Source organism: Phalacrocorax carbo, chromosome 9 (assembly GCF_963921805.1).
Source record: "Phalacrocorax carbo chromosome 9, bPhaCar2.1, whole genome shotgun sequence".
NCBI classification, from domain to species: domain Eukaryota; kingdom Metazoa; phylum Chordata; class Aves; order Suliformes; family Phalacrocoracidae; genus Phalacrocorax; species Phalacrocorax carbo.
In genome coordinates, this window is record NC_087521.1 from 22,359,391 (window position 1) to 22,386,195 (window position 26,805).

At 44.3% G+C, this 26,805-nt stretch overlaps 1 protein-coding gene across 14 annotated transcripts in view; it reads right to left on the reverse strand.

The window, feature by feature from the left end:
* Window positions 1-26,805, reverse strand: part of SYNE3 (spectrin repeat containing nuclear envelope family member 3) — a 79,511-nt gene that overhangs the window by 52,082 nt on the left and 624 nt on the right. For 7 of the 14 annotated variants that reach the window (XR_010374469.1, XR_010374467.1, XR_010374468.1 and 4 more), the window contains exon 1: window positions 21,904-22,045. The exons of 1 other annotated variant lie outside the window; for it this stretch is intronic. The gene's annotated coding sequence lies outside the window, so the exon portion shown is untranslated. Of the gene's footprint in view, window positions 1-11,023; window positions 11,118-20,312; window positions 21,293-21,520; window positions 21,819-21,903; window positions 22,077-26,805 lie in introns of those variants that run through there. 6 more of the 14 variants (XM_064460696.1, XM_064460695.1, XM_064460694.1 and 3 more) reach the window with 5 other exon arrangements.

A 26,805-nucleotide genomic window follows, 5' to 3' on the forward strand; every position in this document is an offset into this window, starting at 1 on the left:
CACAAACACTTCTGTCTCTTCTCAGAGCCTAGGCAGTACAAAACTCTCCCTATGCCCTTCCAGAACACTTCAACACAGCTTAACTTAGAGGTATATAAACCCTTTAAAGCTGGTGAGATCAGGATCAGATGCTTAGGCCCTTAGTTAACTTGTTCTCCTGAGACCATGGAGAAGGGGTCCAAATGCACGTGCAAGTGAGTCTGGGATATACAGGCACAACAGGAATTGGCCAGGAACTGCCAAGACAAACAACTCACAGCCATCACACAGGAATATCAATATTTATGGATTTCTTCTTTTGCCACCTCTTTTATTCCATACCAGGCTCTGCGCTTTTCATTTTCCCCCTCCCTCTCTCTTTTTGCCCCTTCCCTGTCAGTGGGTGGGTGTGACAGTTTCTTGCTCTGTTGACATGCTCTTATGTGTTCTTCTAGAGTGTAAGCTCTCTGCTGCCCAGAAGGCCTCCTTTGTGCCTGTACAACAGAGGAGAGCCATCCTACGCTCTCCCTTAGGCACTGCCATACTCAGCTTGATTAATAAGGATGAACCATAACAAAGCCCCCTGTAGGTCAGCTCCGCTGAAGTGAACAGAGATAGCCATTTGCATTAAATGGTTTTGGAACTCATCCTACAGCCAAGCAATCAGTGTCTCTTGCAAATTAGAATATTCTTCCTCTTTGTTATTGATCGCTGAAATATTTTTGCAGCACAGAGTTTGAGGGTTAATTACTCAACCCAAGTTTGCTGTGCAGAATTCAGATCCACAGCAGCTCCCTCAGTTTCCATGAGACAATTCATGCGGAAGAAAGTGCTCAATGCGAGAGGCAGAGCATGGCTCTTGGTGAAGCTGGACCAATGGTGTTTTGTAACCATTTTAATTCTCAGCAGCTTAGACTTTACAGGGGAGAGCCATCCTGCTTCTGCCCACTGGCAGAAAGCTTCCCACCATCCTGCTGATGTTCCTGCATGAGGTAAAAGGATTAATGCAATATTAGATGTCCTCCCCCATAGCTCCCAGTGCATTTTCTTCCACATTAGACCAGAGGAAACAAGACATTAGTGTTCACAACACTGATGTCTGGCAACAGAAACAGTCTAAATTGTTGCTTCCCAGCCTTCAGCAGACTTTATGTTCAACCAGTCCCAGAACAGAGCGAGAGAACTGCACCTACAGAGCAGCTACTGCCCTACCCATGGGGATTACTGGAGCAGAGGATGGGTCAGACCTCCATGTGCAGACAAGCAGAGCTGCATTTGCATGGAAGAGGAAATTCCTCCTTAAGGGGGAGATGTCAGATGGGGTAGAACCCAAAGCTGTAACTCTCAAGAGCTAGAGGCCAGTTTTAAAAAAATGTGACCTCACCCTGAAAAGATTAAAGACTAGAACAGGATGTACTGGATTTAGCGAGGGTGGTGTGGTATGGGGCAGCTACTCCCTTCTCTCAAATACAAAAAATACGACAGGGTACATAATTAAAGCTAAAATAATGATTTACATCACAAGAGTCCTAAGGATGAAGCCAGCTAAAGGAGTGATGTTATTTTCAGTGGATTGCTAGATAGCTGTGTCTTTCTCCAACTATGACTGGTCTGGAACTGATGCTTCTGAACTATAATAATCCAACCCCCAGAAAAGAGCACACATCTCTCTGCAGCTGACTGATCAACTTAGTTTCACATTAACATTTCTCATTATATCTGGCAGCCATAGAGGGACTGTCCCCTACAACTTCCCCTGTCACATGCATACATTTCTGGCCAAAGAGTTTCTGAATGTGCCAGTGTAAGCTGTGGCAATTCCAGTTATGCTACTATGAAACAAAAACTCATAGTACATTTGCTGGATAGGCTCTGACGAGAAGCGACATTCATCTACTAGAAGAAGTTTCTATTTCTGGCAATATCCGTATCCTATTTAAAACTGGCTTTACGACTTCAGTCATGGAGTAGTCAACACAGAACGTTACATTACCCTAGTCCTATTTCTTACAAAAAGCAGGGGGCAATCAAACATTGTTAAGAAGCAGTGGAAAACCTGCTGTCATCTAACATGAGGAAAACCCCATTCACACTCTGCCCTCATGCTGCTCTCCTCTGAGCACAAGGATTTGCTGTCCAAAAACCTCAGATATGCAGACCCTCATCCCACACACGGGCATTCCACGCAAGCAGCCAACATAGGAAGCCATGAAAAATGTTATTTCGATTCAAGATCACCAGTTTGCAAAGGAAGAAAAACACTTTGCTACTCCAACTGCCTGCATAACATCGTTGACTGATTTTGACCAAGTAATTCCTATGCCTAGCACCATAAAGATGATTAAATTTAGTGTGGGCTCTGACCCAATGCCCAGGAAGATATTATGGTAACCTTATAACCTGCAATACTTGACATAGGTTTCGGCTGCCTGTTGAGATGAACTATGTCCTGTCCTCCCTCTTTGCTCTACGCCGGGCAGTCAGACCCTGGCTGAAGCAATCAGCTACAGTGTCCCAGAGCCTTTTGTTCTGGAACTCGCTCACCCTTCCCAGGCAGGTTGGTATCTGCAAGGAAAAATTATGTTTTCTGATTTATTTTCTGCTTGGGAGGACAAACAGCTGTTGACTCTATCTGAAATTTGGCAATATCTGTAATTTCTTTGAAACGCTCCTACAGCTGGGATAGATGATTACTGCGTAAGTGTTAATGAATCAACAGTGTTTATCCCATTTCTGCTGCATCACTGGGACTAAATGATTGAGCAATACTTCTGGACATGAAATACAGGGCTCTGATCAGTACAAGAAATACAAAGGAGACAGAGCAGCTCCTGAAACAGACCCAAGCTGTTCAGCTGTGCAAAGTCAGCATTTGCGAACAAACCTGCAATAGCAGCAGGCCATTAGGGCTACCTGTACCATGGTGTGACAGCCCCTGTCCCAGGCCACAGGCTCAGTCACTAGGCCCACTGTGCCTGGGAGCCTCCCCTTAGTCACAGGTGTGTTCCTCTGAGCAATTTGTACAAAATTATTTTCTATCATAGACATTTTCAAATGCATGTAGCTGTTCAAAACAGCTTTTCATTTTAATGCTGCTTGAATCACTGTATTAATTCATACCGTGGAAGGCGTATTTATACCACAGAAAGCGTTTAGCATCTCTATACCTATGTTAATAAATGAGGGCAATAACTATGCCTAAGAAATTCTGACATAGATAATGAGATGCTGAGAAAAACTAAGTTTTATTTGTCCAAATGCAATAACACAGTTACTTAGTAGAGGTAAGGAAGAAGTGTATTTCAGGGTGCTGAGCATAACTGACCCAGGACAACTCCTACAGCATGGCCAGAGGTTATAAAAAGCATGTTTCAGGAACAGGAAAGTGTAAGACACAGATTATCTCCAGAATCATTTAGCTGAACCTCTCCCACGCTAGTCTTACTACCTTCTCTGAATCACCCTCCATGGCCCGCAAAACACCGGTTGGCAGTGTCTGGGTAGGCACACATGCTTCAGTGCCACAGAAGGTGTGATGCCTCAGCCCTTGCCCAGTTGCTCTGCCAGACCCACTGCACACCCACAGCACAAGCATGGCTGGTACTGGGCCGCCTGCAGCTGAGTTACCACACACAGGAATCTGCACCTTTGGAAGAGGGAAAAATGGAACTCCTGTGGCAACACACACCTGCCTCAAGCCAGCATTAATCCTCTGCCCCTCTCATCCAGGCACAAAACCATTTAGTGATGAGGGAAGTCAGAGGACTGATCCACCGCCTGTCCTCAAGCTCCACAAGAAGGGGCATTTGGCAGGGCACTGGGGGCACATGCACTGTCCCCCTAGTTTGCCCGTGGGCCACAGGCTCAATACCCTATCACGAATTGATGAGATCCAAAGCAACAGCAAGCTGGGTTTTGCTTATAAAATCTGCTCAGCTCCTGAGCTGTGCCCCATTTGTGTTGGGCTGGGCTGAAGACGAGATATACAGTGTCAGCCTTGTAGCATTACTGGTCTGGGATCTGTCTCGCTGAAAGAGCAGATAAATTAATTAGCTGACTGCTCTGCATTATAGTTCTTGGAGTCACTACATGGTAGCAGTGCCACTGAGGGATGTTTAGATGCTTGGGTCTCCATGGCAGACCCTGACACAGTGAAAGGCCCAGGTCATCCTCCATGGGATCTGCCCAGCACTCGCGGGGCCAAATTTCTCTGAGCACTTCTTCCCTAAGTACAGATACTTCAGCCATCTTTCTAGGACATCTAATAACTCTCACTAGGGTATTGTGAGATTTACTTATTTAGTATTTGTAGTGCACTACTGAGAGATTTCAAAGGTATTTTGCAAGTGCAGTGTCTTTTTGTTAGGATTATGCTATTATTTCGTAGTGTTTCCTAATGTACTATTCTGTCTCTGCCAAGTCATGCTGTTTAAAAAAAAACAAAACACCAAAACCAAAACGAAACAACTTCTTAAAACATTTCTCGCAACCACTCCCATTTTAAACATTATTTTAAGCCCTTCATTTATAAAACACAGACTTTAAAATGGCTTTAAAATGGCTTCAATATGTCTTGGATTCCTATATTCACGTACTACTTGACTAGTTTCCATAACCCAGTTCTTACAAAAATAAAAGTACAGAAATGCTCCAGGAAATTCAAATCACTCACCATTACAGAGACCATTTCCCAATTACTGAAATCCTTCAAACTTTTCATAACCCTTTCCATTTGGTTCTGGGATTGAACGTGAAAAAAAAGATTTAAAAAACACCACTGGACTGTATCAAATTTTATACAAAGGCATGAGTGTGGAAGCAATTTTGGTTCTGGGAATTGTATCTGGGATAATTTCATAGCTTTTCAACTTCCCTGGATACTGTAAAGAGAGCTCTGAGAAGGAGCATTGCTGGGGAGCTCTGACAGGTCTGCTTCAGGCTGGAGCGGAGGGTCAGCTGGCACAGATCACAGAGAGGCAAAGGACTGACCGTTGTCTTTCCAAAGCTGAACATTCATGGTCTCCTCCAGGAGGAGCTGTTTTGAATCACATTACCAGTAGCTGATGCTTTGGCAGCCAGACTAAAAGCCTCCAGGGAGCCGCACCCAGGCAGAGAAGAGTTAAACTGCATGAGTAGGTGCAAAAGCCCTCAAGTTTGCAAATAAAAGGTGTAGTTATTTCCAGCATAATCTTTTAGAGGATGAAAACATTAATCCTATTACCTTGGCCACCTTCCAACACAGCCTTTTCCTGTGTTATTTGCAGTGAATGTTTATGCAAGTCAGCGATTGTTTGCCCTAATTAATGAACTAGATAATAAATAGTTTTTTGGAATAAACACATCCATATCCTAGTTACAAGAACCCCTCTCAACCAAGGAATGCTAACATCATGAGTACATACAGCACTCATGCATATCGTAACCATTTACCTTCCCTTGCAAAACAATCCATTGGAAATGTATGGCTAATGCAAGATATTCTGCCACAATATGATCACACCTGACAATTTTTTATCTATTTGATAAAAAACCCTGAAAAGCAGAGAGAAAAAATTGTTTGTCAGACATGCTTTGTGCAGGCTAACTCTGAAACAGCCTAATTTTTTCAACCATTTGTTTAAAGATTAATTTCAGACTCTGGTGAGAACCAGTGCAAATGGGTACACCTTTTTGCTTTGTAAGAATGCTGTGGAAAATACATAATTCCCAGGTCTAAAAAAAATCCTAAAAAAGAAATAACAAATTCAGAATAGTGCTATTTCTGAATGGAATCATAATGTGCAAGTAAGGCAGAGCTCGGTCCTGGGGCTATCTTCCCTTTTAATATCAGGAATGACAGTCGGTATATCTGATCACAGCATTTTTAGTTTTGATATTTTAATCTCCAGGTCATTTGGAAGTAAAAAGTATAGGTGGGGACTCTTAATTACAAATCTCTCCCCACACCGTACACTCCACAGACACACTTCTGCGTTCCCAGGCCACTCTAGTAGGCTGGTCTACCATTTCAACTAGATAAGTAAAATGCAGGGTTTAGTACTGGTCTAGAATTCCTTTTTACCACAGGGAGACAGCATATCTGTGTGGGATATCTGTCTGGTTTAGATTTTGATCTCCTTTCCCCCCATTACTAAAGTATTAAATGCTCTTTAGAGTATTTATTCATGCAGCCACCCCGGGGGAGTAAGGCTATCTCTATCACCTTTATAGGTAACAGCTCAGGTTCAAAGGGACTTTGTTTCTTGCCTCTAGGCAACAAGGAAATACTTGAAAGGTCAAGAACAAAATTGATAATTCCAGTAATAAACACTGCAGACAATGATTTTCAATGATTGGTACACCTCCAAGCATCTCTACAGAAATGCACAGCTCTGTTTAATGACTTTAAACTTAATGACAAGAGGCTGCCTTCTCCTAGTTCCTGTTCATGGACTCCTGAGTCTGGGAAATCACAGGTTTAACACCTCTGGTCTAAAACTTCAGCAGAAATTCTTCAGATCAGGGTACCTGCTTTGGAAATTGCTCCTGGAGGGTACCCCGCAGGATTACCAGCAATCTACATCTCGTGAACTTGTCCCCAGCTGCTGAAGTAGACTAGGTTTCAGCTTTGCCCAGTTTCCTAAGAGTTTTACCATCAGTCAGCCAACAAAAAAGCAGCGTAAGCCAGCAGCATTAGTCTCACAGTCTCTGGAGGCTAGAATTTATGTATTTAATTATCTCCCACCAATCCTCCACAGACTGTACAATCCCTCAGTACTGGATGCCAGTCACAGCACTGATATACTGACTAATCAGCCTCTGTGGTATCTGCCTCTTGGCTAAAGATCAGGGAAATATTCAGAGTGAATAATGTATCTGATAAATCGTTCCTCTTCTGCTGGTCATATATTGTGTACGGAGAATCTCATTTTCTCAAAGGTGCGGTCATTCCTAACTATTTGCCAAATACATTCTGCAAATTAGTTTTGCTTTGTAGACTATTCCCAAGTAATTCTTGCAATTCTCAATACCCCAGATGCGCTGCTTGATTTTGGTTTGGCATCACAACACTAGTAAGAAATTGTCCATCTTCCCTGGCTGGCTGGCAGCGGCTCCTATTATTTGCATGGAGTTTGTCACACAGTAACTCCCCAGAGCCCTTCTCCATAATCAGGACCCCAATGTGTTAAACCACGTACGAAGAGTGCGCTTTCACAGTACTCTGTGGTGAGCAAAAGTGCCCTACAGTTAGAAGGATAATACCTCTGTCCCAAAGAGATTACAGACAACATGTCAGAAGGGGTTCAGCAGCAAAAGGAGGACATCAGTGTATATTTAGGGACATGGAGTGGCAGACGGAAAAAAGAGCTGTTAGAGACTGCAGCAGCATTTCCAGTGCTCTGTACAAGCTGTGGTGGGACCACCACCCGTGTCCTCCATCCACCCCTCAAAGCCAGAGACACTCAGAGATCCTTAAGCCCTGCTTAAGCACGTGGCCTGCAAACACACTGGGACTCAGAAGTGTGTCTCAAACCAGGAGAGAGGAATCACAGAGTGGTAGGGGTTGGAAGGGACCTCTATAGATCATCTTGTCCAACCTCCCTGCTTGAGCGGGCACACCTACAGCAGGAGGCACAGGACCACGTCCAGGCAGGTTTTGATTGTCTCCAAAGAAGCAGACTCCACAGCCTCCCTGGGCAGCCTGTTCCACTGCTCTGGCACCCTCACAGGAAAGAATTTTTTTTCTCATATTTAAGTGGAACTTCCTGTGTTCCAACTTGCGCCTGTTGGTCTTTGTCCTGCCGTAGGGCACCACTAAAAACAGTCCAGCCCCATCCTCTTGACACCTGCCCTTCAGATATTTATAAGCATTGATAAGATCCCCCCTCAGTCTTCTCTTCTCCAGGCTAAACAAACCCAAGTCCCTCAGCCTTTCCTCATATGGGAGATGCTCCACTCCCCTGATCATCTTTGTAGCTCTCTGCTGGACTTGCTTGAGCAGTTCCACATCCTTCTTAATGTGGGGGGCCCAAAACTGGACACAGTACTCCAAATGTGGTCTCACTAGGGCTGAATAGAGGGGGAAGATAAACTCCCTCCCTCGACCTGCTGGCCACACTCCTTTTAATGCAGCCCAGGTACTGTTGGCCTTCTGGGCCACAAGGGCACAGTGGCTGGCTGAGGGTCAGCTTGCTGTCCACCAGCACTCCCAGGTCCTTCTCAGCAGAGCTGCTTTCCAGCAAGTCAGCCCCCAGCCTGTACCTGTGCACAGAGTTGTTCCCCCCCAGGTGCAGGACTTTGTACTTGCTCTTGTTGAATTTCATCAGGTTCCCCTCGGCCCAGCTCTCCAGCCTGTCCAGGTCTCGTTGGATGGCAGCACAGTACTTAACAAGTATATTCTAAGGGCACAATATCTTTTGCCCTGTTTAGAAGACCAGCTGAAGGGCTAATTCCCCAAAACATAAATCCTTCAAAACATCACTAGGATGAGGCTAATGAGATATTTATATGGAAAAAGCAAAACTCATTGGAATTTAAAAAAAAAGTAGTTAGCAAGTAGGAAAATATTAATTTTAAATACTGTAGTTGTTGATTAAAATAAAAGAGTGATTTTCATGGGATCAAAGCACATGATTCTGGAAAAATAAGCAGATTTTAATTTGTATGGAATGGGAAGATCCGTCTATATAAAGAAGGAGAAAAATTACCATTGCAAGAGCCAAACCCTTGAATTTCTGTCAAAAACATACAGCAGGGTAGGTAAAGCCAGACTTCACCAGCCAGCACTCTGGTCATATTTAAAGTAATATTTGCACTAAGCTGATAATGCCAGGCTCTATATTGCAATATGGCACTGGTTTGTGTTCAGACAAACTCATGGGAAAACAAGGCCTGCCTGTGTCCCCCAAAAAACTACACTACTGGAAATGCCAACAACCTCATCCCCAAGCTCGGAAACAAAACAGACCACTGCAAAACGGTGGATGTAAATTCATTTTGAGTGGTTGAGAACATTTCTGGAATTGAATAAAACAGGCTGCTTTCTTGTGACTCATTTTTGCCTGAACTATTGCAGTTTCCATGTCTTTGTCATCCTCCCCCTGTGCATGCTCGCCAGGCACTGTGGGTTAAAGAGCAAGATCACATCTCTGCTTTCAGTTGCAAAGACCCCTCCCAGCAGCCGTTGGAGCAGGAGCATATTTTTCGTTCTGTAAAGAGGCCAGCATCGCCACAACTCCAGTGCTCTGCATAGCCCAGGATTTCACATGGATGAAGAATGCCTCCGAGATGAAGCAGCACTGCCTTTTTAGTAGTCTTTTTAGCCTGAGGACTGAAGTTCTGTGGTCTATAAACCTAAAGGGGATTTGAACCTTCTCCTTCTGAGACTAATCAAAACCAAAACCAAGAGTAAAGTGGTAGCAGGACCCAGCAGTGAGACGTGTTTGTCAGCAGTCCACCTCCAGTGAGGAGGACCAGAGAGTTATTTAAAGCTGTGATCACAGATAATTACTGTGCAGAGCAGCGAGAGTAAAGCCAATGCTTATTCTTCTCATTCTTACATCATCCACTTTTAATTACCTTTTAGAAACAGACTACTGCAACAAACCAAAGCCTTTTTTTCTTCTTTTTTTTTTTTTCTTTCTTCCTGTGGACATCCGAAAAGATGAGGCAGCTCAGCTCTGTTTAGACCCCAGTGGGACCTCAGGGCCTACTTCTCAGCAACTTCGAAAATCCCACCCTAAATATTATGGGAAATACCTCTGGGGCTGCTGGTTGCCAGAGAGCTAATTCAGAGACACATTCAGCTGACGATTTACACACACAGGCTGGCATATTTGACAAACATTTCCTGACAAACATCTCATAGCACTAACAATTCTCAAACACCTGAAATAAGGAAAAAGCATAAAGACATATTTTTACAAACCAAGTAATATATAATTCTTCTACAAGGAGTAATATACAACATGGTACAAAGTTAACTTTGATCTAAAAGAAATAAACTTTTCTAAGTAGCCTCCAAGGCCATCTTTCAAAGATACCACAAACAACTGTTATATTTTAACGGCATTTCGTGTCACTGGAATTTTCCCCTGCTATTTCCTTTGAATTCACAGATCAGGGCTTAGCAGGTACCTTGCTAAAGGTTGACTCAGAAAACAGGAGAAGCAGGTTGTCACCTTACTGGTGGAAAATGCAGGCAACTTTGTGATAGGGGACCACTGCTAAACCGCAGGACAACAGAGCCTCCAATAATCAGACGTTTTGTGCAAATGGCTCAATGAGCACAATATAAGCGACAATGTTAGATGTAAACTGTACTCCCTAATTAAAAAAAAAATTCATTTCTTTAATCTCTTTTTAACTTATTGCATACACCCAGGTCATGTTTCAACAGTTCTATCTGGGACCTTAAACCCACACTATTTAACAAACTTCAGGGAAGGCATCTCAGCCATCGTAATTTGGTGAACATTTTGGGGCTGTAAAAGCTGGTATTGTGCTTTGAGTGCCAGCAACACTTCCAACTGATACTCTGTCAACATCACTGGCTGCCCCCTATCTCCAACCCTTGTTGTGAGTACCATGGCAGGGATATTTTCACTTCTTTTTTTCTTCCTTACATGGAGTTCCCCATCCCGGCCTGCTGCTCACAGACAGTTTATCAGGCCTTATTTCATTGCACAGGGCCCTCGCCCTCGGATCCTCCCGCCCTCTCCACCAGCACCCTGCGGCATACACACCAAGCACGAGGCGAGGTGTGGGCTTTCTCTGGAGACAAGCGCACAACCAGGCTGGGCTTTGTGCGTGTCACCAGCAACCAGCCAGGTACCCGTTGACGGAGCAGCCACTTCTTTCTTATCTCCTTTTCATTATAACTCAAATTCTTGAAGTTTGAAGGAACTTAACATCTTTGACGCTTCTAACTCTCTGGCAAATGTAATGGAACATGGAAAATTAGTTCAAAAAGTTATTAGGAGCCAAAAGATACAGACACGCCACAGGATCACGACCTACCCACTTCCTTATGAAATAAAAGTAACAAACCTTGCAAAAACCTTACCAAAATCGTGGGAATTCTGGAAAAAAGGCAGGTAAAAGTCTGTGGTGATTTCAAAGTTCCCCAATGGGTTTCCAGCACAGCAACTAAGTGTAATCCAGCCTGTCCTCCGCTGGGCGTTACAACAGCGGCTCGGCACAGCTGCCAGCACGAGCAAGTCTGGCGCGAAGAGAAACCAGCAGCTTCCTCCTTACTCATGTCAGAGGCAGCACAGGATTTCCTCTCTGCTGCCTACTGTGTGGTAGGAGTGAAAGAGGGGATGACAAACTAAAGACACATCAGTCCAGAATAAAAAAAAAAAAAGAAAAGAAAACCAGCATGGCATGCTGGCACTGTTTGAAAGGTAGGTAAGATTTAAATAGCAATAATCCCCAGAACAGGTCATCAGCTAACAAGCTGGTTAATTCCTGTAAGGATTAATGCTTGAAATTTTTATGCCTGACAGATGTTTGCTGAACAGGAATTAGCCCCAAATATGGAGCATGAAAACCAGCAATAAGCAAAAGTGCAGACAGTTAGATAGATGCCAGAGCTGAGATTCTTAGAAAGCATTAGCTCAACCTCTAACATAAAGTGGGTAGAAAGAAAAATTATAATTATCTTCTGCTGCTTTTTTACTCTTGGCTCCCTAGCAGGAGATTCCCTTCACAGACTGACACACTAATCTAGATTCTGCTCTCAGTTACAACTGAGCAATGCGAAGAACAGGTTAGCTGATATTTTCAGGCGATACCACTGCTGCACAATTTGGCTGAATGGAATACACTTTGGAGGCGTTAGCTCTCTCTTGTGATGGAGCACGTGATGAAGCCTCCATTCCTGGTGCCCAAAAGTATTGGAAAATATAAATCAGCTTTTTCTCTCAATTAATTACGACCGCTGTGGGCACGCCTGCTGTTAGGCATTCAGTGAAGTGAAACCCACTGATTTGGTCTACCCACCCACTGCCGTCTGCATCATCCTAATGGTGTAAATCTAGTTAATATACTCCAGGACCAAACCAGATCCCACTTATACTCAAGCTAGTATCAATCCAAAGCCAGCCCATGTGGCCAACAAATGATACACAGTTGCTGTGTATCATAATTTGTACTACAGTAAGCAGCATTTCCAGGATTACAATAGAAGTAAGGAGGACAGATGGAGGAATCGGTGAAAACAAAATGTGGGGAAAAAAATGTAGTTCAGATTAGACTTCCAAATTAGAAGTTACAGATACAACGAAGGATAAAACTAGGAACCTTTCCACCCATTGCAGAGGCAGAATCAGGCAACACAAGTGAACAGCCCAGGGAAAAACTGAAGGGAAGAACAAAGAAGGGATATAAAACTAGGTGGAAGAACAACACTGGGATAGAAACTGTAGATCAGGCCAACCATGCGAAGTTGGTAATACGGAAGATTAACTGAAGACCAGTAGCCTTAGCTAGGCTGTGATCCCCGTATGCAATGGTGACCCCAACCACAGGATTTTGCCACCAGTGATGAAAAAACCCAAGGGACAGAATAGTAGGAACATCTTAGGAGTTAGCAACGCTGTCAGTAGCTCTATAGAGGGAACTGATATACCAGCTATTTTCCAACTGTCTTGTTAGCCTTTTGCTAACATGAATAATCCTTAGAAATGGTAAGAATGTCTCAAAACATGTCAGCCTGCACACTAAAATATACAATGCCTGGGGGAGTGCAAAACAGAGAGTGGTCCATTTATCTGAAAGTCATATCAGGGTTGTTTAAGGACTGTGTTGTTGTTCAAACTGCAGAGTTTAAAATGCTTATAAATGAACCTCTTCACATGCTTTTCCCCTGTTCTCTCTCCTGTGGTAAATCCCATAGCCACTGTAAATTTGCCATAATCCTGTTAAAAAAAAAAAAGACTGAAACTACTAGTACTGAGGAAGCAGAGCCTATATGACTAACATTAGCTATACACAGCAGCTTCTAAAACACAGTAAAAACCAGTCTCTTTGGATGACTGACCTAGAAAGCAAAGGAGCCCATCAGCCACCCTGGTGAGTACAGACAGCCACAACCTGAAGGCAGCAATGAAAGGATCAAACTAACAGTCAAAAACGCAGCACTCCCCATAAAACTTTCAGTAAGTTAGTATCAAAACGCATTTTAAATATATAAATCCTAGATTAACACTTGAGCATAATTCCCTTTAGATCAAATCTGATTTTACATTTTTCCATATTTTAAAAGGAAACTGCAGTTTCAGCAAAATATTCCAAATGTTCCCACAATGTCTGACTTGCTATTCCCTTCTCTCCCATACAAAGAACACTAAAACACAGTTTTGGTGAGGAATGGAACAGTGTTTTTCCCACTCTGTGGTAGCGGAAAGCATTTGAATGGACCCTTCTTTACCCCGACATCTCTATGTTCAAATATGGATTCAGTTACACCTGTAAAAAAATTGGTTGGAAGTTCTTGGATTACCTGGCAGTCTGTAGGCACTGCAAAGGAAACATATTTCTGCAAACCCTGTGCAGCCCGTGGAGTTAAATGACTACATTGACCCACTGATTAACCTACTGTACTTAAGTGATACTCTGGCCAGACTGGCTTCATTGCCCACTAATCATCTGCATCTTTGAACAGCCAGTGATGCACCAGGCCACCAACTGTTTCGGAGACAGAAATTGTCACCCCAGTAGGGTTACAAGGGCTATAAATTATAAAGCGTTGTCTGAGCTCTGAAAAAGAGCTTTGAAACCCCTCAGGCAGGAAACAGAGTGGCAGTATAAAGAATTTTCTTCCAAGACGACCATTATGGCTGTGTTATATATTCTTACTACTCTGCAGAGGCTTAGGTCCTAGCTGTGAACCAGCATTCCACCATGCTGCAGGTAGCACATGTAGAGCAGCAGTGGCACCCCCCCAATTCACCGAGGTTACTGCTGAGGCAGAAGAGGAGGATAATATGGATACAGAGAGAAAGGGGACACACAGGAGCAACAACGCAGTATTAGTCAGCATGAAAAGCCAGAGGCAGAGCGGCAGCTGCCTAACCATGGTCGAATTTCCATAGACATTGCAGCAGAAGAGCTTTAAGGAGGAATCTGAGAGATGCTCAAGACATGGATTTAGGAAGGTTTACATGGGAGGACAAGACTGGGAGAAAAAGCATGGAAGCGCTCAGGTGAGAGTCTACCAAGCATTACCAGAGGTTGGTATCACAGGCTGGCTGGAGGTGGAAGCTGCTCTCTCAGTAACAAATGAAATGTAGCACAGGGGTGTATAGGAATAAAAATTTCCATCTTTTGAGAAACATCACATTTCTAACTATATTTTAATTCTGATTTAGAATAACATTTGTATAAAAGGCCTCTCCATGCAGTTGCTACTCCCCAAAGAATCTGGTTTGGAAATGCTGTAAAAGGGCTTTTCTGAAAAGGAACACCCACACCAAGCATTCAAGTTGTCCTGAGTACTGGGCTTGGAGGTACCAGCAGGGTGGCACAGAAAGGCATCAAGTTCTGGGTGTCTCTGTCTGGTACAACTTGTCCCTGTGTAAATAATGAATCATTAGGCAGAGCCAAATCATTAGGCAGAGCCTAATTAGCCTAATTAAGTCCCACCTGCAAGCTGAGCATCTGAAAGATCAGGGTAAGGCAGTCATTATGCTCTGTCCCATTTGGGGTGGGGGTGGGGAAGTATTTTGACTTTACCAGTTAGCATTAAAAAACCCCAAACAAAACAAAACCAAAAACAACAAAAAACACACACACAAAAACAAAACCAAAAAACCTCAACCCCCCCCCCACAAAACCAAACCCTGTCAGATCTGATTTGAGCAAGACTAAAAGAACCAAGGTGTGAGTAAGCTTCAGGTATATCTACTTAACTGAAAAAACACATCTGTTTGTAAATCCCCAAACTAAGGTGTAACCTGCAAGTTGCAATAACCTAAAAGCACTTCCCAAATACCAGAGTGATAGATGACACAGGAAGGGCACACTAGAGAAAATAATTACACCTGGAGCACTAAAACAGCCTGTTAACATCCAGGTAAATTCCTTAGCACTGACTAACTACAACTATTCAACACTAGCAGGCCTTTTAAAAAAAAAAAGCTGTGACATACAAAGTACTGGGATTAGATGTGTTCATGTAATTACTTACAAAAGTGCTTCTTATAAACACCTTCAGCTCTTTGATCAGACAGCAAATGCTACTTTGCTCTGCAGAGCAGAACAACAGTACTAGCCCTCCTCCATCATTACATATTCTCACAATACAAAACAGCTGAGGTGAGAAATAAAGTAGTCCTGAAGGCAACAATGTCTTTAGGGTTGCTGGTATCCCCATCCTAAGCACCCTCGGTAAATGCGATCAGGTGGCTAAGGTTTACAAGCACCATGACAAGGGATGCCTCCAAGGAAGTGTCTGAAGAAGGGGTATTTTGCAAATGGTCGTACCCATCTTCTACAGCAGTGGAGAAGGTACAGGGTGTTGCAGGCAAAACAGAGATGTGGGCAGTGAGGTCTAGGCTTATGGGTGGTGATGAAAGCCAGCCAGCCCTGCTGTGGACAGCTGGGGGTGGCACAGCTATTATTGCCTCACACAATGCCAGGGACATGCTCCTGCTCCCTCACCTCCTTGCAGTAATGGCTCTCACTGCTTAACTCCTCTCTTTCCTCTTTGTCTGCCTAATTATTTTATTGATTCCACACTTATCCATGAGCTTCTCTCAGGACAGGGAACAATCACTTGGAGATGCCCATAATAGGGCCACTTTTCAGACAAGGATTTTTAGTTCTGGACCAAGAGCTCAGTGCCAATGGCACTGGCTTCCAAGTGAAGTGCTTCAGAGTCATACCTGGGGTTGGATTTGAGAAAATCTGGGTAAAGAAACTAACTCTGCACTGCAAGTGCCTTAAAAAATTAAGTAGTAGCTAGGGAACAAGGACACGAGGAGAGTGGGGAAAAGTTCTGCAACACGGAAAAAACCCAAAATAAACAAAAAAACAACAACAAAACAAAACAAACAAAAAAATAGAAGCTTGAACTTTGGTCCCTTCTTTTAGGTTGAAACCATTTTCTGTAGACTGTTCTCTCACTCCAGCAGTATGCACCTGCTGACAGAACAACTAATGGAGTCTGCGGGTCTATAATCTGAGAACACAAGGGAAAAATCCCAGGCTCTGGTAAAGCCAAGGGCAATACTGTCACAGAGCCAAGATTTCTACCCTGACTCCTATGGATGTAAAAGACACAGTAACAAGAAATTTTTAGCTTGGGTGCTCTCTTTATCTGGAAATCTAAATTAACCTGAGCATTTCTCTGGTGTTTACTGAGCCAGCATAATTAGCTATGTACTTCACACAAAGCCTGTGCTTAACCTGCTGCATCTATAAACCATTTCTGCAAATGGTTTCAGGAGAATTCATTACAAATCTGGTTGTATATACCAGCATAGATCAAAACAATACTTACGGGTACATTTGTTCTTGAAAATCAAGTATTTTCAAGGAGCCCTGAAGAATATCTCTCACTCCAAAGATAACTTCCTATATATTCTGTTGTTTAGTCCCACAAGGCACGAGACTGAAGGAGGTGGAAAGGTACTGTTACTCTCCAACGGGGAGGAACATGCCTGGGAGAGGAAGCCTGCAAATTGGGCTACTGGTCAGACTTCTGTCGCTGTTCCTGACTCTGCCAATGAATTCCTACATCACCTGGGCAAACACCACAGAATCACGTGCCTCACTGCTCAGCTATCTCACAGATACAGCAATATCCACCTGCCTCAAAGAAACCCAAAGGTTTCTGTGGGTCTGACTGCTCTTCTACTAAAGCCAGTGGGTGGTTGTTATTATCATCATTATCATCATCATAATGTAGCCCTATGTAAAGCATTTCTAGGATTCCCTGGCAACAGGCACTATATCTACTAAGTATAAAGTAAGTCCCCCAGAACAAGCTAACCCACATGGGCCTCTCATTCATGTTGTGCTCCAAAGCATTACTGTCACACTTCTGGAAAGGCTTTCTGCATAGCACAACTGTAACAACAGTTACTTCCCCTTTTAATACCACTAAACAAACACTAATCAAGAACAAAATAAGCAAGCCACAGCTTGATATCTGAATTCCAAGCAAATTACAATCTCATGGTTCTCCTTGTTTCTCACTATCTCCTCCTTCAATGTCTTTCAGTATGTTATTTCATGCATCTGTTCAGTGAGATCCCAAGGCTGAGGTTGCCACTTAATCCTCTGCCTACTAAAGTCACAGCAGAAATTCCCTTGGAATCCCTTGATATGAAGGACTTCATATCAAGCCCGTGTCTTCTGTTTAAGTGTAGCATAGAAAAGATGCTTGTACCAAGAGACATGAAAAGTCAGTTCTACCAAAGAGAGACAAATGAGTCCACATCTTTAAAATCAATGCATTTTTCCTTGAAATACAATTAAGCCATGGGCACAGACAGACAGAGACATTAAAGATTGCTTATTAACCTGACATGTGGCATCAATGAGAATGCTCTTCCCTGTCAGATGGGGTTTTTTGTCATCTTTGTCTTAACATTGAGATGAGCCCACTTCAGATAGCTGAAGTTAAATACCCCAGGGCTCACAACTCTGTGAATCATTTTGTTGTAACACAGGCAGTACCATCTTGTGATTCACTTTATTGGCAATACAGGGGCATACCATGATAAGCAACAGTTCACGCTACTTTGAGTATATGAAGCAGTGAATCCAACAGCAATGTCTAACAGGCAGCACATTTACTGCTTGCCCTGGCTTCATCCGGTCGCAAGCCAGGATGTGGCAGTCATCAATTCTTCTGGAAGGCAAGGACCAACTTGAAGGTCCAGCTCTGGAGAAGAGTGTGTAAGGAGAGGTCCTTATGCAAAGATCTCCACTTTCATTTAAAAAGACTCTATTTATTTAAAACTCTGACTGTTATGTCCTAAACAGTCAAACACTAGAGAACAAACAAGAAAAGTAAATTTTCAAAAAAAAGTCAAAATTGTATTTAAATTGATGCTGACAATACTGCAGCTGGTCATGGAAGAATTGTTACAAAAAAATTCTACCTTCCTAAATATATATGCCAATATCAGCTACAGGCAGTGGAATTACATTTCAGACCAAAACTTTAGCAAAATTCAAAGATGTGCAGTTTGGAGTCTATCACTAATCAGTATCAGGCTGAGTTTTACAGTTTAAGCACTGAGCTTTAAATACCTTTAATACTTCTCATTTCATTTCAGTGTACTTTTATTTAATCAATATTAAAGGCACAAATCTTGCCATGCACTTGTTTACAGAGCAGATCTGCATGATCAAAAAAGACCCTGAATACTTGCTTTGCATCTTTGAATTTCACAAAATTGCTGTCAAATGAAGCCTGAGAAAGCTGAGGCGTTACTGACCATTGGTAAGCGTCACCTTGAGATCATTTTCCTCAAAGAGTAAAAGTATTCCACATCCATTCAGATGCCTACACTCCAAAAACAGTAGGGAGGTTTTTAGCCAGACTCAAAGAGGTATTTCGGAACCTGGTGTTTATTCCTGTTGATTTCAGGTGCCTGAATACCTTTGTCTCCATGTAACCGTGCCAGGTTAAAAATTCCCTTGGCAGTTACTCTCTCTGTTAATATTCCTGGAGCTCAAGAAGTTTTCCTGTTACCATGTAGCTTTTTCCTTTCACATGCCTGAATTGCCAGAATTCAAACTTCACCCGCAGTCCTTAAGTGGACATGTATAATGAAGTTGTAAAGAGACCCTTTCTAAAGACACCATCGTACCTGTATAGAAGAGCTATCCCAGAACAAGCCTGCCAGGACAGGCTGTAGCTGTGCCATGAAATCCCATCTACAGTTGACACAGACTAACAGATCAAAAAACAAACAAACTAAACAAAAATCCAGTATTTGTCATTGCTACAAATGATCTGGGATTTGCCCTACCAGCTGCATCAAGGAATACATTTTTCTGCACCATCATGAGCGATCATCACTTCTGCTTGTTTTCGAGAGAATTATGCTTATAGGATAACATTCATTAAGTCTTGAAACTGTTGGCCAATTTTGTCAAAATAAAATAGATCTAAAAACACTATCTGAGATCATAGCTCTTCTGTACTTGATGTACTTGCACAAATGTGTGCCCGGCAGAACAAAGGCAGGATCTGTGCCCTGGAGATGCAGCAAAGTAAAAACAAAGTGCTTTGTGACTAGCACAACTCAGGAAATCAGATCTCCTACAGAACTGTGTTCTTGGTTCATTAAATGTTTACACTGAACTTTACTAAGATTTTCTGTTTCCACATTCAAAATGTGATGCATCAAATCAGAGTTATTTATCTTCTTCGAAGTTCTGAGGGAGATGCCAGTCCAGGGACATTCACCCAGAAAATCCTTCTCCTTTTCTCTTTACAACTTCATTTACACCAAATATCTTATTACCAAATGGAGGCAGTCACATATGAATGTATCACTCTGTCACTAAGCTAAAGACTGGAGAAAATCAGCAAGTGTCTGACTCTAGACTTGCTTTATCCTGTTGTTCTGTTTCTACAAAATTTGCAAGAACTTAATTACCTTGGAGCTGTTCTTCTTACTTCATACTTGGTTGAAACTAGGAAATGGAAATAAAATATTATTTAAAGGGCAAATATCCAGGTGCATGTGCATACACATATTAAAGGACGGCATAAACCTTGTTTCCAACAGAAGCTATGCTAAAAGATGAAGGCTAGTTATCTTTTTGAAGCTGCAATGCAGGTGCTGGGTTTGGAGCATCCCTTCAGGCAGTGGCATTGCTCTTAAAAAGATGTGGATGCAGGTACAGCCACATTTTGAGGCTGAGCACCCACAAGTGTACACAGAGATTTTCAGGATGATTTGGGAGCCACAGATAACTGGTGGGGCACAGGAAAAAAAGAGGAAAAGCTAGACACTCTTCATTGAGGTCAGTGCACAAAGGCGACACGGACGACACAGGCACCAGGAACAGTCTTGGAAGCACAGCAGAAGTCTTGACCAAGATGGAGGGAAAGGAGGAGCAGTGAAATACAGGACTGAAGGAAAGAACTGGAACTATCAGAAGAAGGAATACAAGAATAGAGGCAAGCACCACGGCAGGGCACCCTGAACGGTAGCTAATTCTGCCTTCGTTGGGGATTTGAGAGGACTCTGGGTCTGATCATTGATGAAGAACATGAAAACAGCACTGGGTGTAGGGAAAAGCTGTTTTTACAGGGAGCCTATCAGCTTTGTCAGACTCTACTTCCTGACAGCTAGTTTGTAGGGAACAATGTTGCTGTGACTCACCAAAAGATGTTTGCTTGTTGTTGAAATAAAAGTCACCACGGGACTAGTTGCAGGCAGTTACATTTCCTTGAGATCCAACTGGCTCACACACTTGGCAACCACAGAGATTGTGCCAAGCTGCTGTGCATTTCAGCAACCCACAGATTTGAGACACTTTTAGAAAAAGAAGGAAAATACTTGAAGGCAACCAATCAGCTTTTAAAGTTTTGTTGGATTTTTTAAATTCTTTCCCCAGAAAACAACCACTGTGTACAAAGATTTTCAAATGGCATGCAGCATGCCAAGGGCTTAAAAGTAACATCCAAAAGTGGCAGCAAGGAGCTGGTAAGAGTAGCACGGCGATATTGTTTTTCATTAATGATAAAGACAGCCAGGCTTAGATTTAAGGCCAAGAAGGCAGGCATCCTGCTCTGATGAACTTGCAAAAGAAAGCAGTGTCTTGCGACCACCATTTTCACAATTAATCATCATATACATCCATAACTCCTGTATATTTCAGTCTGTTAGCCTATTTGAGTAGAACTATTTCTATGAACAGTTTTCCTCGATAAAGATCTAAATTCACACAGGTCAAAACAATAAGAAATTGGGAATAAAAGAGATGGCTGAAACACGCGTATGAGAAACAGAAGCCTTACTACAGGTTGGGCTGGGGGTGTTTACATACAGATGCTGTACAGTGTCTAAAAACAAGGGTAGTGGCTCTTATCATAGGAAAACGGAGAACATTTCTAACTGTTCATGAAGAAAAAGGGAGGCAAGGTCAGACCTGCTTAAGGGGAGTCAGAGCCGAGCTACGATACATTGAATAGATTTGAAGGGAAGAGAGGCTGGGTAAGGAGAACCGAAACACGGAGCTTGCAAACTGTGGTTGGAGTCCCGCCGGTGGGAACCAAGCGGTGAAGAAATTTGACAGTAACGCTGAGCAGCCGGCTGTGGCAAGAGCCTGACATCTGGGAAGGAAAAGTTGCAGAACGCAGTTCAGGTGGACGCATTCACAGATGCGAGTTTTCAAAAGAGAAGGTAGATAAAAGCTTTTACCCGTTTAGCTTAATGTTATTTAGGGACGTATGTCGCAATTACGGCAGCTACGTTACTGTACGTATCGGCAGTACCCCGGGAGCTCCCGTGGCAAGGATAAGCCCTGCCTCCGCGCCGGCTCCGCGGCTCCGGCCGTACCCGTTACACGGCGCGGCGGCTCCACAAACCTGGGCGGCGGGGACGGCACCGGGGCGGCAGCTCGGGGAGAGCCGAGGCGCGGCGGCCAGGCGGCGGGGCCGAGCGGGGGCCGGGCGGCGCTTCACCCCGCCGCGCCGATCCCGCGGACGGAGCGGCGCGGGCCGGGGCTGGGGCAGCGCCGAGCAACAGGAGGCGGGTCTGGGCGCCGGCGGGCTGTCACTGAGGCGAGGGGAGGCGAGAGCTGCGCCGCCCTCCTGCCCCAGCGGGACGGGACGGGACGCCGCAGTCCCAGGGCGCCGCCGCCGCCCCGTTATTCACCCCCCGCCCCCGCTCCCCGTCACCGGCAGCAGGGCCCGAGCAGCGCCCCCAGCAGCGCCGCAGGCCCCTTCCCGCCGGCCGGCGCCCCACTCACCGCCGCGGCACCCGCCGCCGCCGTTCCCCCGCGGGCAGCCCGAGGGGCCGCGCTGCGGCCGTTCACTCGCTTGGGCGCTCACCCACTCTCGGCGGGGCCGCCCGGCACCAGCCCCGGCCCCGGCCCCGCCACTCCGGGGGCTGCGCGGAGGGCCCGCCCCCGCCGCCACGGCCCGGCCCGGCGGGCGGCGTTATGTAACGCGGGCCGCGGCCGGCGCCGCCGTCCCGCCCTGCGGGGAGCCCCGCTGAGGGGAGCGCCGTGAGGGCAGCGGGCAGGCGCCCCGGCAGGCCCCGACCCTGGCCGGGGCCCAGGCTGGCACGGCCGGCGGGGCGGCCCGACCCGCCGCAGGCCGCCCTTGAGCGGCGGCGGGCGGCCGCGGACACCAGGTGAGCACCGGCAGTGCTATTTCTAGCAGGGTAAAACGCACTGGAAGAGAAGAATCTGAATGTCTCACGATATCACGTTTTGGGGGAACCTGGAGCTGTGAGAGTCACCGAACGCCAGGAGATGTGCGGCAAACCACGGGCGATCTTTGCACGAGCCGGTAGCCCCGGCGACCCGTGCCAACAAGTAGGCAAGTTTCCTAATGTTTCTGTTGAATGCCTAGAAAGCAAGAATGCAGCCTGCATTTCAGCAGTTATAGGTGAATCAAACAGCTCCAGGTCACTGCAGTTAGTACGAACAGGAATTCACACAGATACATGGAGTGTTGTAACTGACATGTGGAAAACAAACAAGAATTTAGGAAACAAAACCTCTTTCCGTTGTTATCTGATTCAGGTGATTCTTTCCTCTGTAACTATCCAAGCAAAAACTCTACAGCATATGCTCAGGTTATTCCAGAAAAATGAGTTAGAAACCAAAGGAGCGCAGTGGTGGTGCGTTGCCAGCCACAGCGTCGGTTCCGTAGCCCAGCAAGAGAAACCAGAATCGTCAACATTTTCTGCTCCATCTGCAGCATCAGAAAGTTACAATCACATGAAAGCCAGTGCATTGAGCCATAGGGCGGGAAGGGGGAAACAACGAACAACTACTTCATATTTGAACTATAATATAACGTAAACAACCCGGATGAGCATGTGAAGTTTGTCAGTATTTCATAAGGCACAAAAACACTCTTTGGCAGAGGTTATGTTGCTGCCCTCTGCTGCTGGGAACTTGTGCAGTTCATTTGCCTAATGAGCAGAAAACCAGGCCATTTGCGGTAAGTCTCTGACCACACGAAACAGTGCTGTGGCCAAGTGCTTCGAGACGTGTAGTTCAGAAGCAGCGCGAGGGTGAGCTCCCGCAGTCTGCGAGAGGCGGGGGACAACAGCTCTCCACTCTCTGTCGCCGGGTAGGGTAGGCTGGCCCACATCAAGAGTGTCATCTAGCTGCATCAGCCAGGGGAGCCTTCATGGGGCTCACTTCTGCCCACGGCCAGGTATTCAAGACAATCTGCCATCCATGTGCCAACACAGTCTTACTTGGAATAGCTCTCTATTTAAATTGCTCCCAAACCATCAGAAATCACCGTCCCTCACCAGCAGTGGTAAATGGAAATTTTGTTAGAACTTAATGGTGAGGAGTGTACTTTTATAGCTGGTTCTGACCTTGAAGCTATGAATGCTCAGTGGCACAATTTGGGGTGACTGTGACCTTTTAAGTTGTCACTGAGAGGGAAACTGAATGCTTGTAATCCCCCTCTGCTTGTGGACAAGCCTATCACCTAGCTTGGAAAATATAATTTATTCACTAGCATGGTTTTGACAGACTGCTTACTTGGAGTAAAGTTTATAGCACCAGTGTGTAAAATGTAATCCACGCCTATGCAAGTGCGCTTGCCCCACAGTAATTCAGAGCTGATTTTCTCTTAATGACCTTTGGTATAGTGTGAGGAACTAGACACAACCCAAAAGGGTTGGACTCCAAAGGAACGTGTCTAGAATAGGTAGATTAGAGAACAGAAAATCTTATCTGCGAATTTGGACTGGGAAAACTGACTCAGTCATCACAGCAAGCACATGAGCAACCCTCACCGGCAGCAATCAATTCCTTATGAAACCACCCCTTAAGAAATTACTTTGTATACCTAGATCTTTTAAGTCCAAAATAAAAACAGCCCTTTGTATTCAGAAGGTTTGCTGGTGTTGGACAATGCATGAGTGTACCTAAAAATTGCTTGCATTAAGATCCTCTTCTGCATTTCCCTGTGCAGAGGCTTTCATGGCTCTGATTTTACTACCTCAAACAGCTTTGTACATGCTGAATTAGAAAAACCAATGTACACAGGCAAACAGGAAACGTTAAGTAAATGAGCATTCAGTGCATTACCCAAACAATAAAAAGCTGCCTACACACCACACCTACACAACAAAGGAGAGGTTAGGATGGCTGCAAGCAGCCTGGAAGGGTGGAGGAGCTTCTGAAAAGGAGAGAGCAACAGCTCTAGCTCTCTCTCCTTGGAAGAAAGGAATGTATTTTTAGAAGCAGTTGGCTCAGCCTCTAAACCAAAACACGAGTATTTTTCAGTGAATATGCAGCATTCTCAGTCATTTCCTCTGATGAGCAGAATACCCAAGAGACTGGGTGGAAAGCATCAAATACTGCAAAAGTGAGAATGGCGTTGGCATGGTTTACTCCACAGGAGGACCTGTGTGACATCTTAAGGGCAACAGAGAAGTACTAATAATGTTACAGAGTAGCTGCTCTCTCTTATTAGCATAACATGCTCATTTATTATGCTCATAACTGATGACAAACAAGTATTACAAGATACTAAGATGTTTCCCTTTATGTTTGCTTGGGTACAGCAATGTAAAATTGTTATTCATATAATGAGTCACATGGCAGTCTTGGGGTGGGAGGAACAGCATTTGCTGGCAGAGTAACATTTGTGTGCAGCATACCAGTGACATGTGTCTTTGGCATGACAGGTTTCAGCATTGGGGCTTCTCAGGGTTTTGGGGTTAGGTTTTTTTTTGGTGTTGTTTTATAGCTACTAGAAGTTGCATATTGCTTGACAGAGAGCTTCCGTGGGTGGTGGTAGGAGTTGCTACAGAACTCTCTCCTCAGTCGGTGAGGAATGAAGAGCCATAAACTCTAAATGTTAACGTCAAAACAGCCTATCTTCAGGAGCGCTAGGGCAAGGATCACACCAGTCAACCAGGCTAACTTCCTGCCCTGTATTAATGTGGAGATCATTTGGACTTAACCTGGCATTTCACATTCTCCCTGCTGCATATTTTGAAGTTTATCTTCTGCCAAATTAGGCTCCACATCTGGGTGCAGACTGACTGCCTCTGCAGGAAAGCGGGACCTTGTATCAGTTCTGCCACCCATGGCCCAAATACTCTCTCTTAGTTAAGCACTTACTATTTGCCCAAGTTTCAACTCATGGGCAGACTTGGACATTTTAACACTCCAAGGACACTTGAAATTTAAGCAGAGTCTACAAGACAGATTCCGAATCAATTGATTTTGGCATTTTTCTGTGCCAGTATGCTTCTATGTAAACAGAAGGAAAGTGATACTTGGTGCCCCTTATTCATTAGCTTTTAAATTTGGAATTTTATCTCAAACTAGAAGTTAACAAATATCACAGAAGATGATGCAGTCAAAATGAAGTTTGCACAATCTTAAATACACAAAGGTTTAACAACATCCATTAAATCAATTGTTGTAAACCAAATCCTTTACACCCTCATATCCTTCTGAGAATAAGAGCCTTCAGCACGTAAGGTATTTACAGCTGGACTTAGTACTCCCAATATCACTCCCAGGGGCACTCCCAGAACCGCAGTAAGCATATGCAATTAGGAACAGAGGACATTTCTTTCAAGTTTTCTGTTAGGTGCACGATTCTCCCAAAGATGCCTCAGATCTCTGCAGCTTCTGTAACGGACAGAAGCAAGCCTAACAGTGAAAAGGATGTGGGAACAAGGTTAGCGGACAAAAACTGATGTACGTCCACTGAATTCAAAGAAAGTTACGCCAGTATAAACCAGCTGAGGCACCGCTCCATTTACTTATGAGAAAAACGGACTGCTTTGTACATCACATATACTAGATATCAGGATTCTTCATGCAAACAACACTTGCCTTGAATCACACCATATTATTTGGAAAATATGCTCTAAAGGAACAGTTGTCGCTGATGATACTGGAGTCCTCCAGCATTATCAAAACATTCATAAATAACAGTCAACTTCCATGTTGATATCAAACAATTTGTCTCAAGAGCAAACCAGCAACTCTCCCTTTCCCAAGCATCATTATTTCTTCTACCTATTTTCTTTGCAGGTTCTCACATGCTCTGCTCTTGTTCTTACTCTGGCGCCTACACACCTTCAACAGTCTGAGCACTCAGAAAGCTTTTCTTTTCTCCCTAAATTTAGGAAGAAACACTCAATGCCCAAATAATACACTAGGGGTGTTAGAAGCTGGTAAAGGGAGCAGACACAAACTTTGGAGACAATATCACCTCACAGCTAGTGAACAGAAAATAGGAAAAGGTTGTTGTACACTTGGCTACAATGGTGCAGTTTTCCTGATGCATCTGCAGTACTGAAAGTCCTTATATTGGCTTTATTAAGAGGAAGCTTTTTAAAATACTGTTTCTATATGGAACTGCGTACTGGACTATACATCTGCACGCCAATATAATTATTTCATTTAAAAAAAAAAATATTCTTCAAGCAAAAGTGTCAGCCAGAGAACAACTGAACATAGACCAAGTCAGAGGCACAGATGGGGTAGGAGCAGAACCCCGAGACACAACTTTCCTTGCCCTGAGGAGCATCCTCACTAGCAGGCTATGTGCTCTCCTGGCCCCTCATCCCCCAAGGTGACTTGAGTTTGGGGTTGTTGGGGTTTTTTTTCCTGCAATTTGTGTGTAACATTTAGGCATCAGCAAGGTTAGCA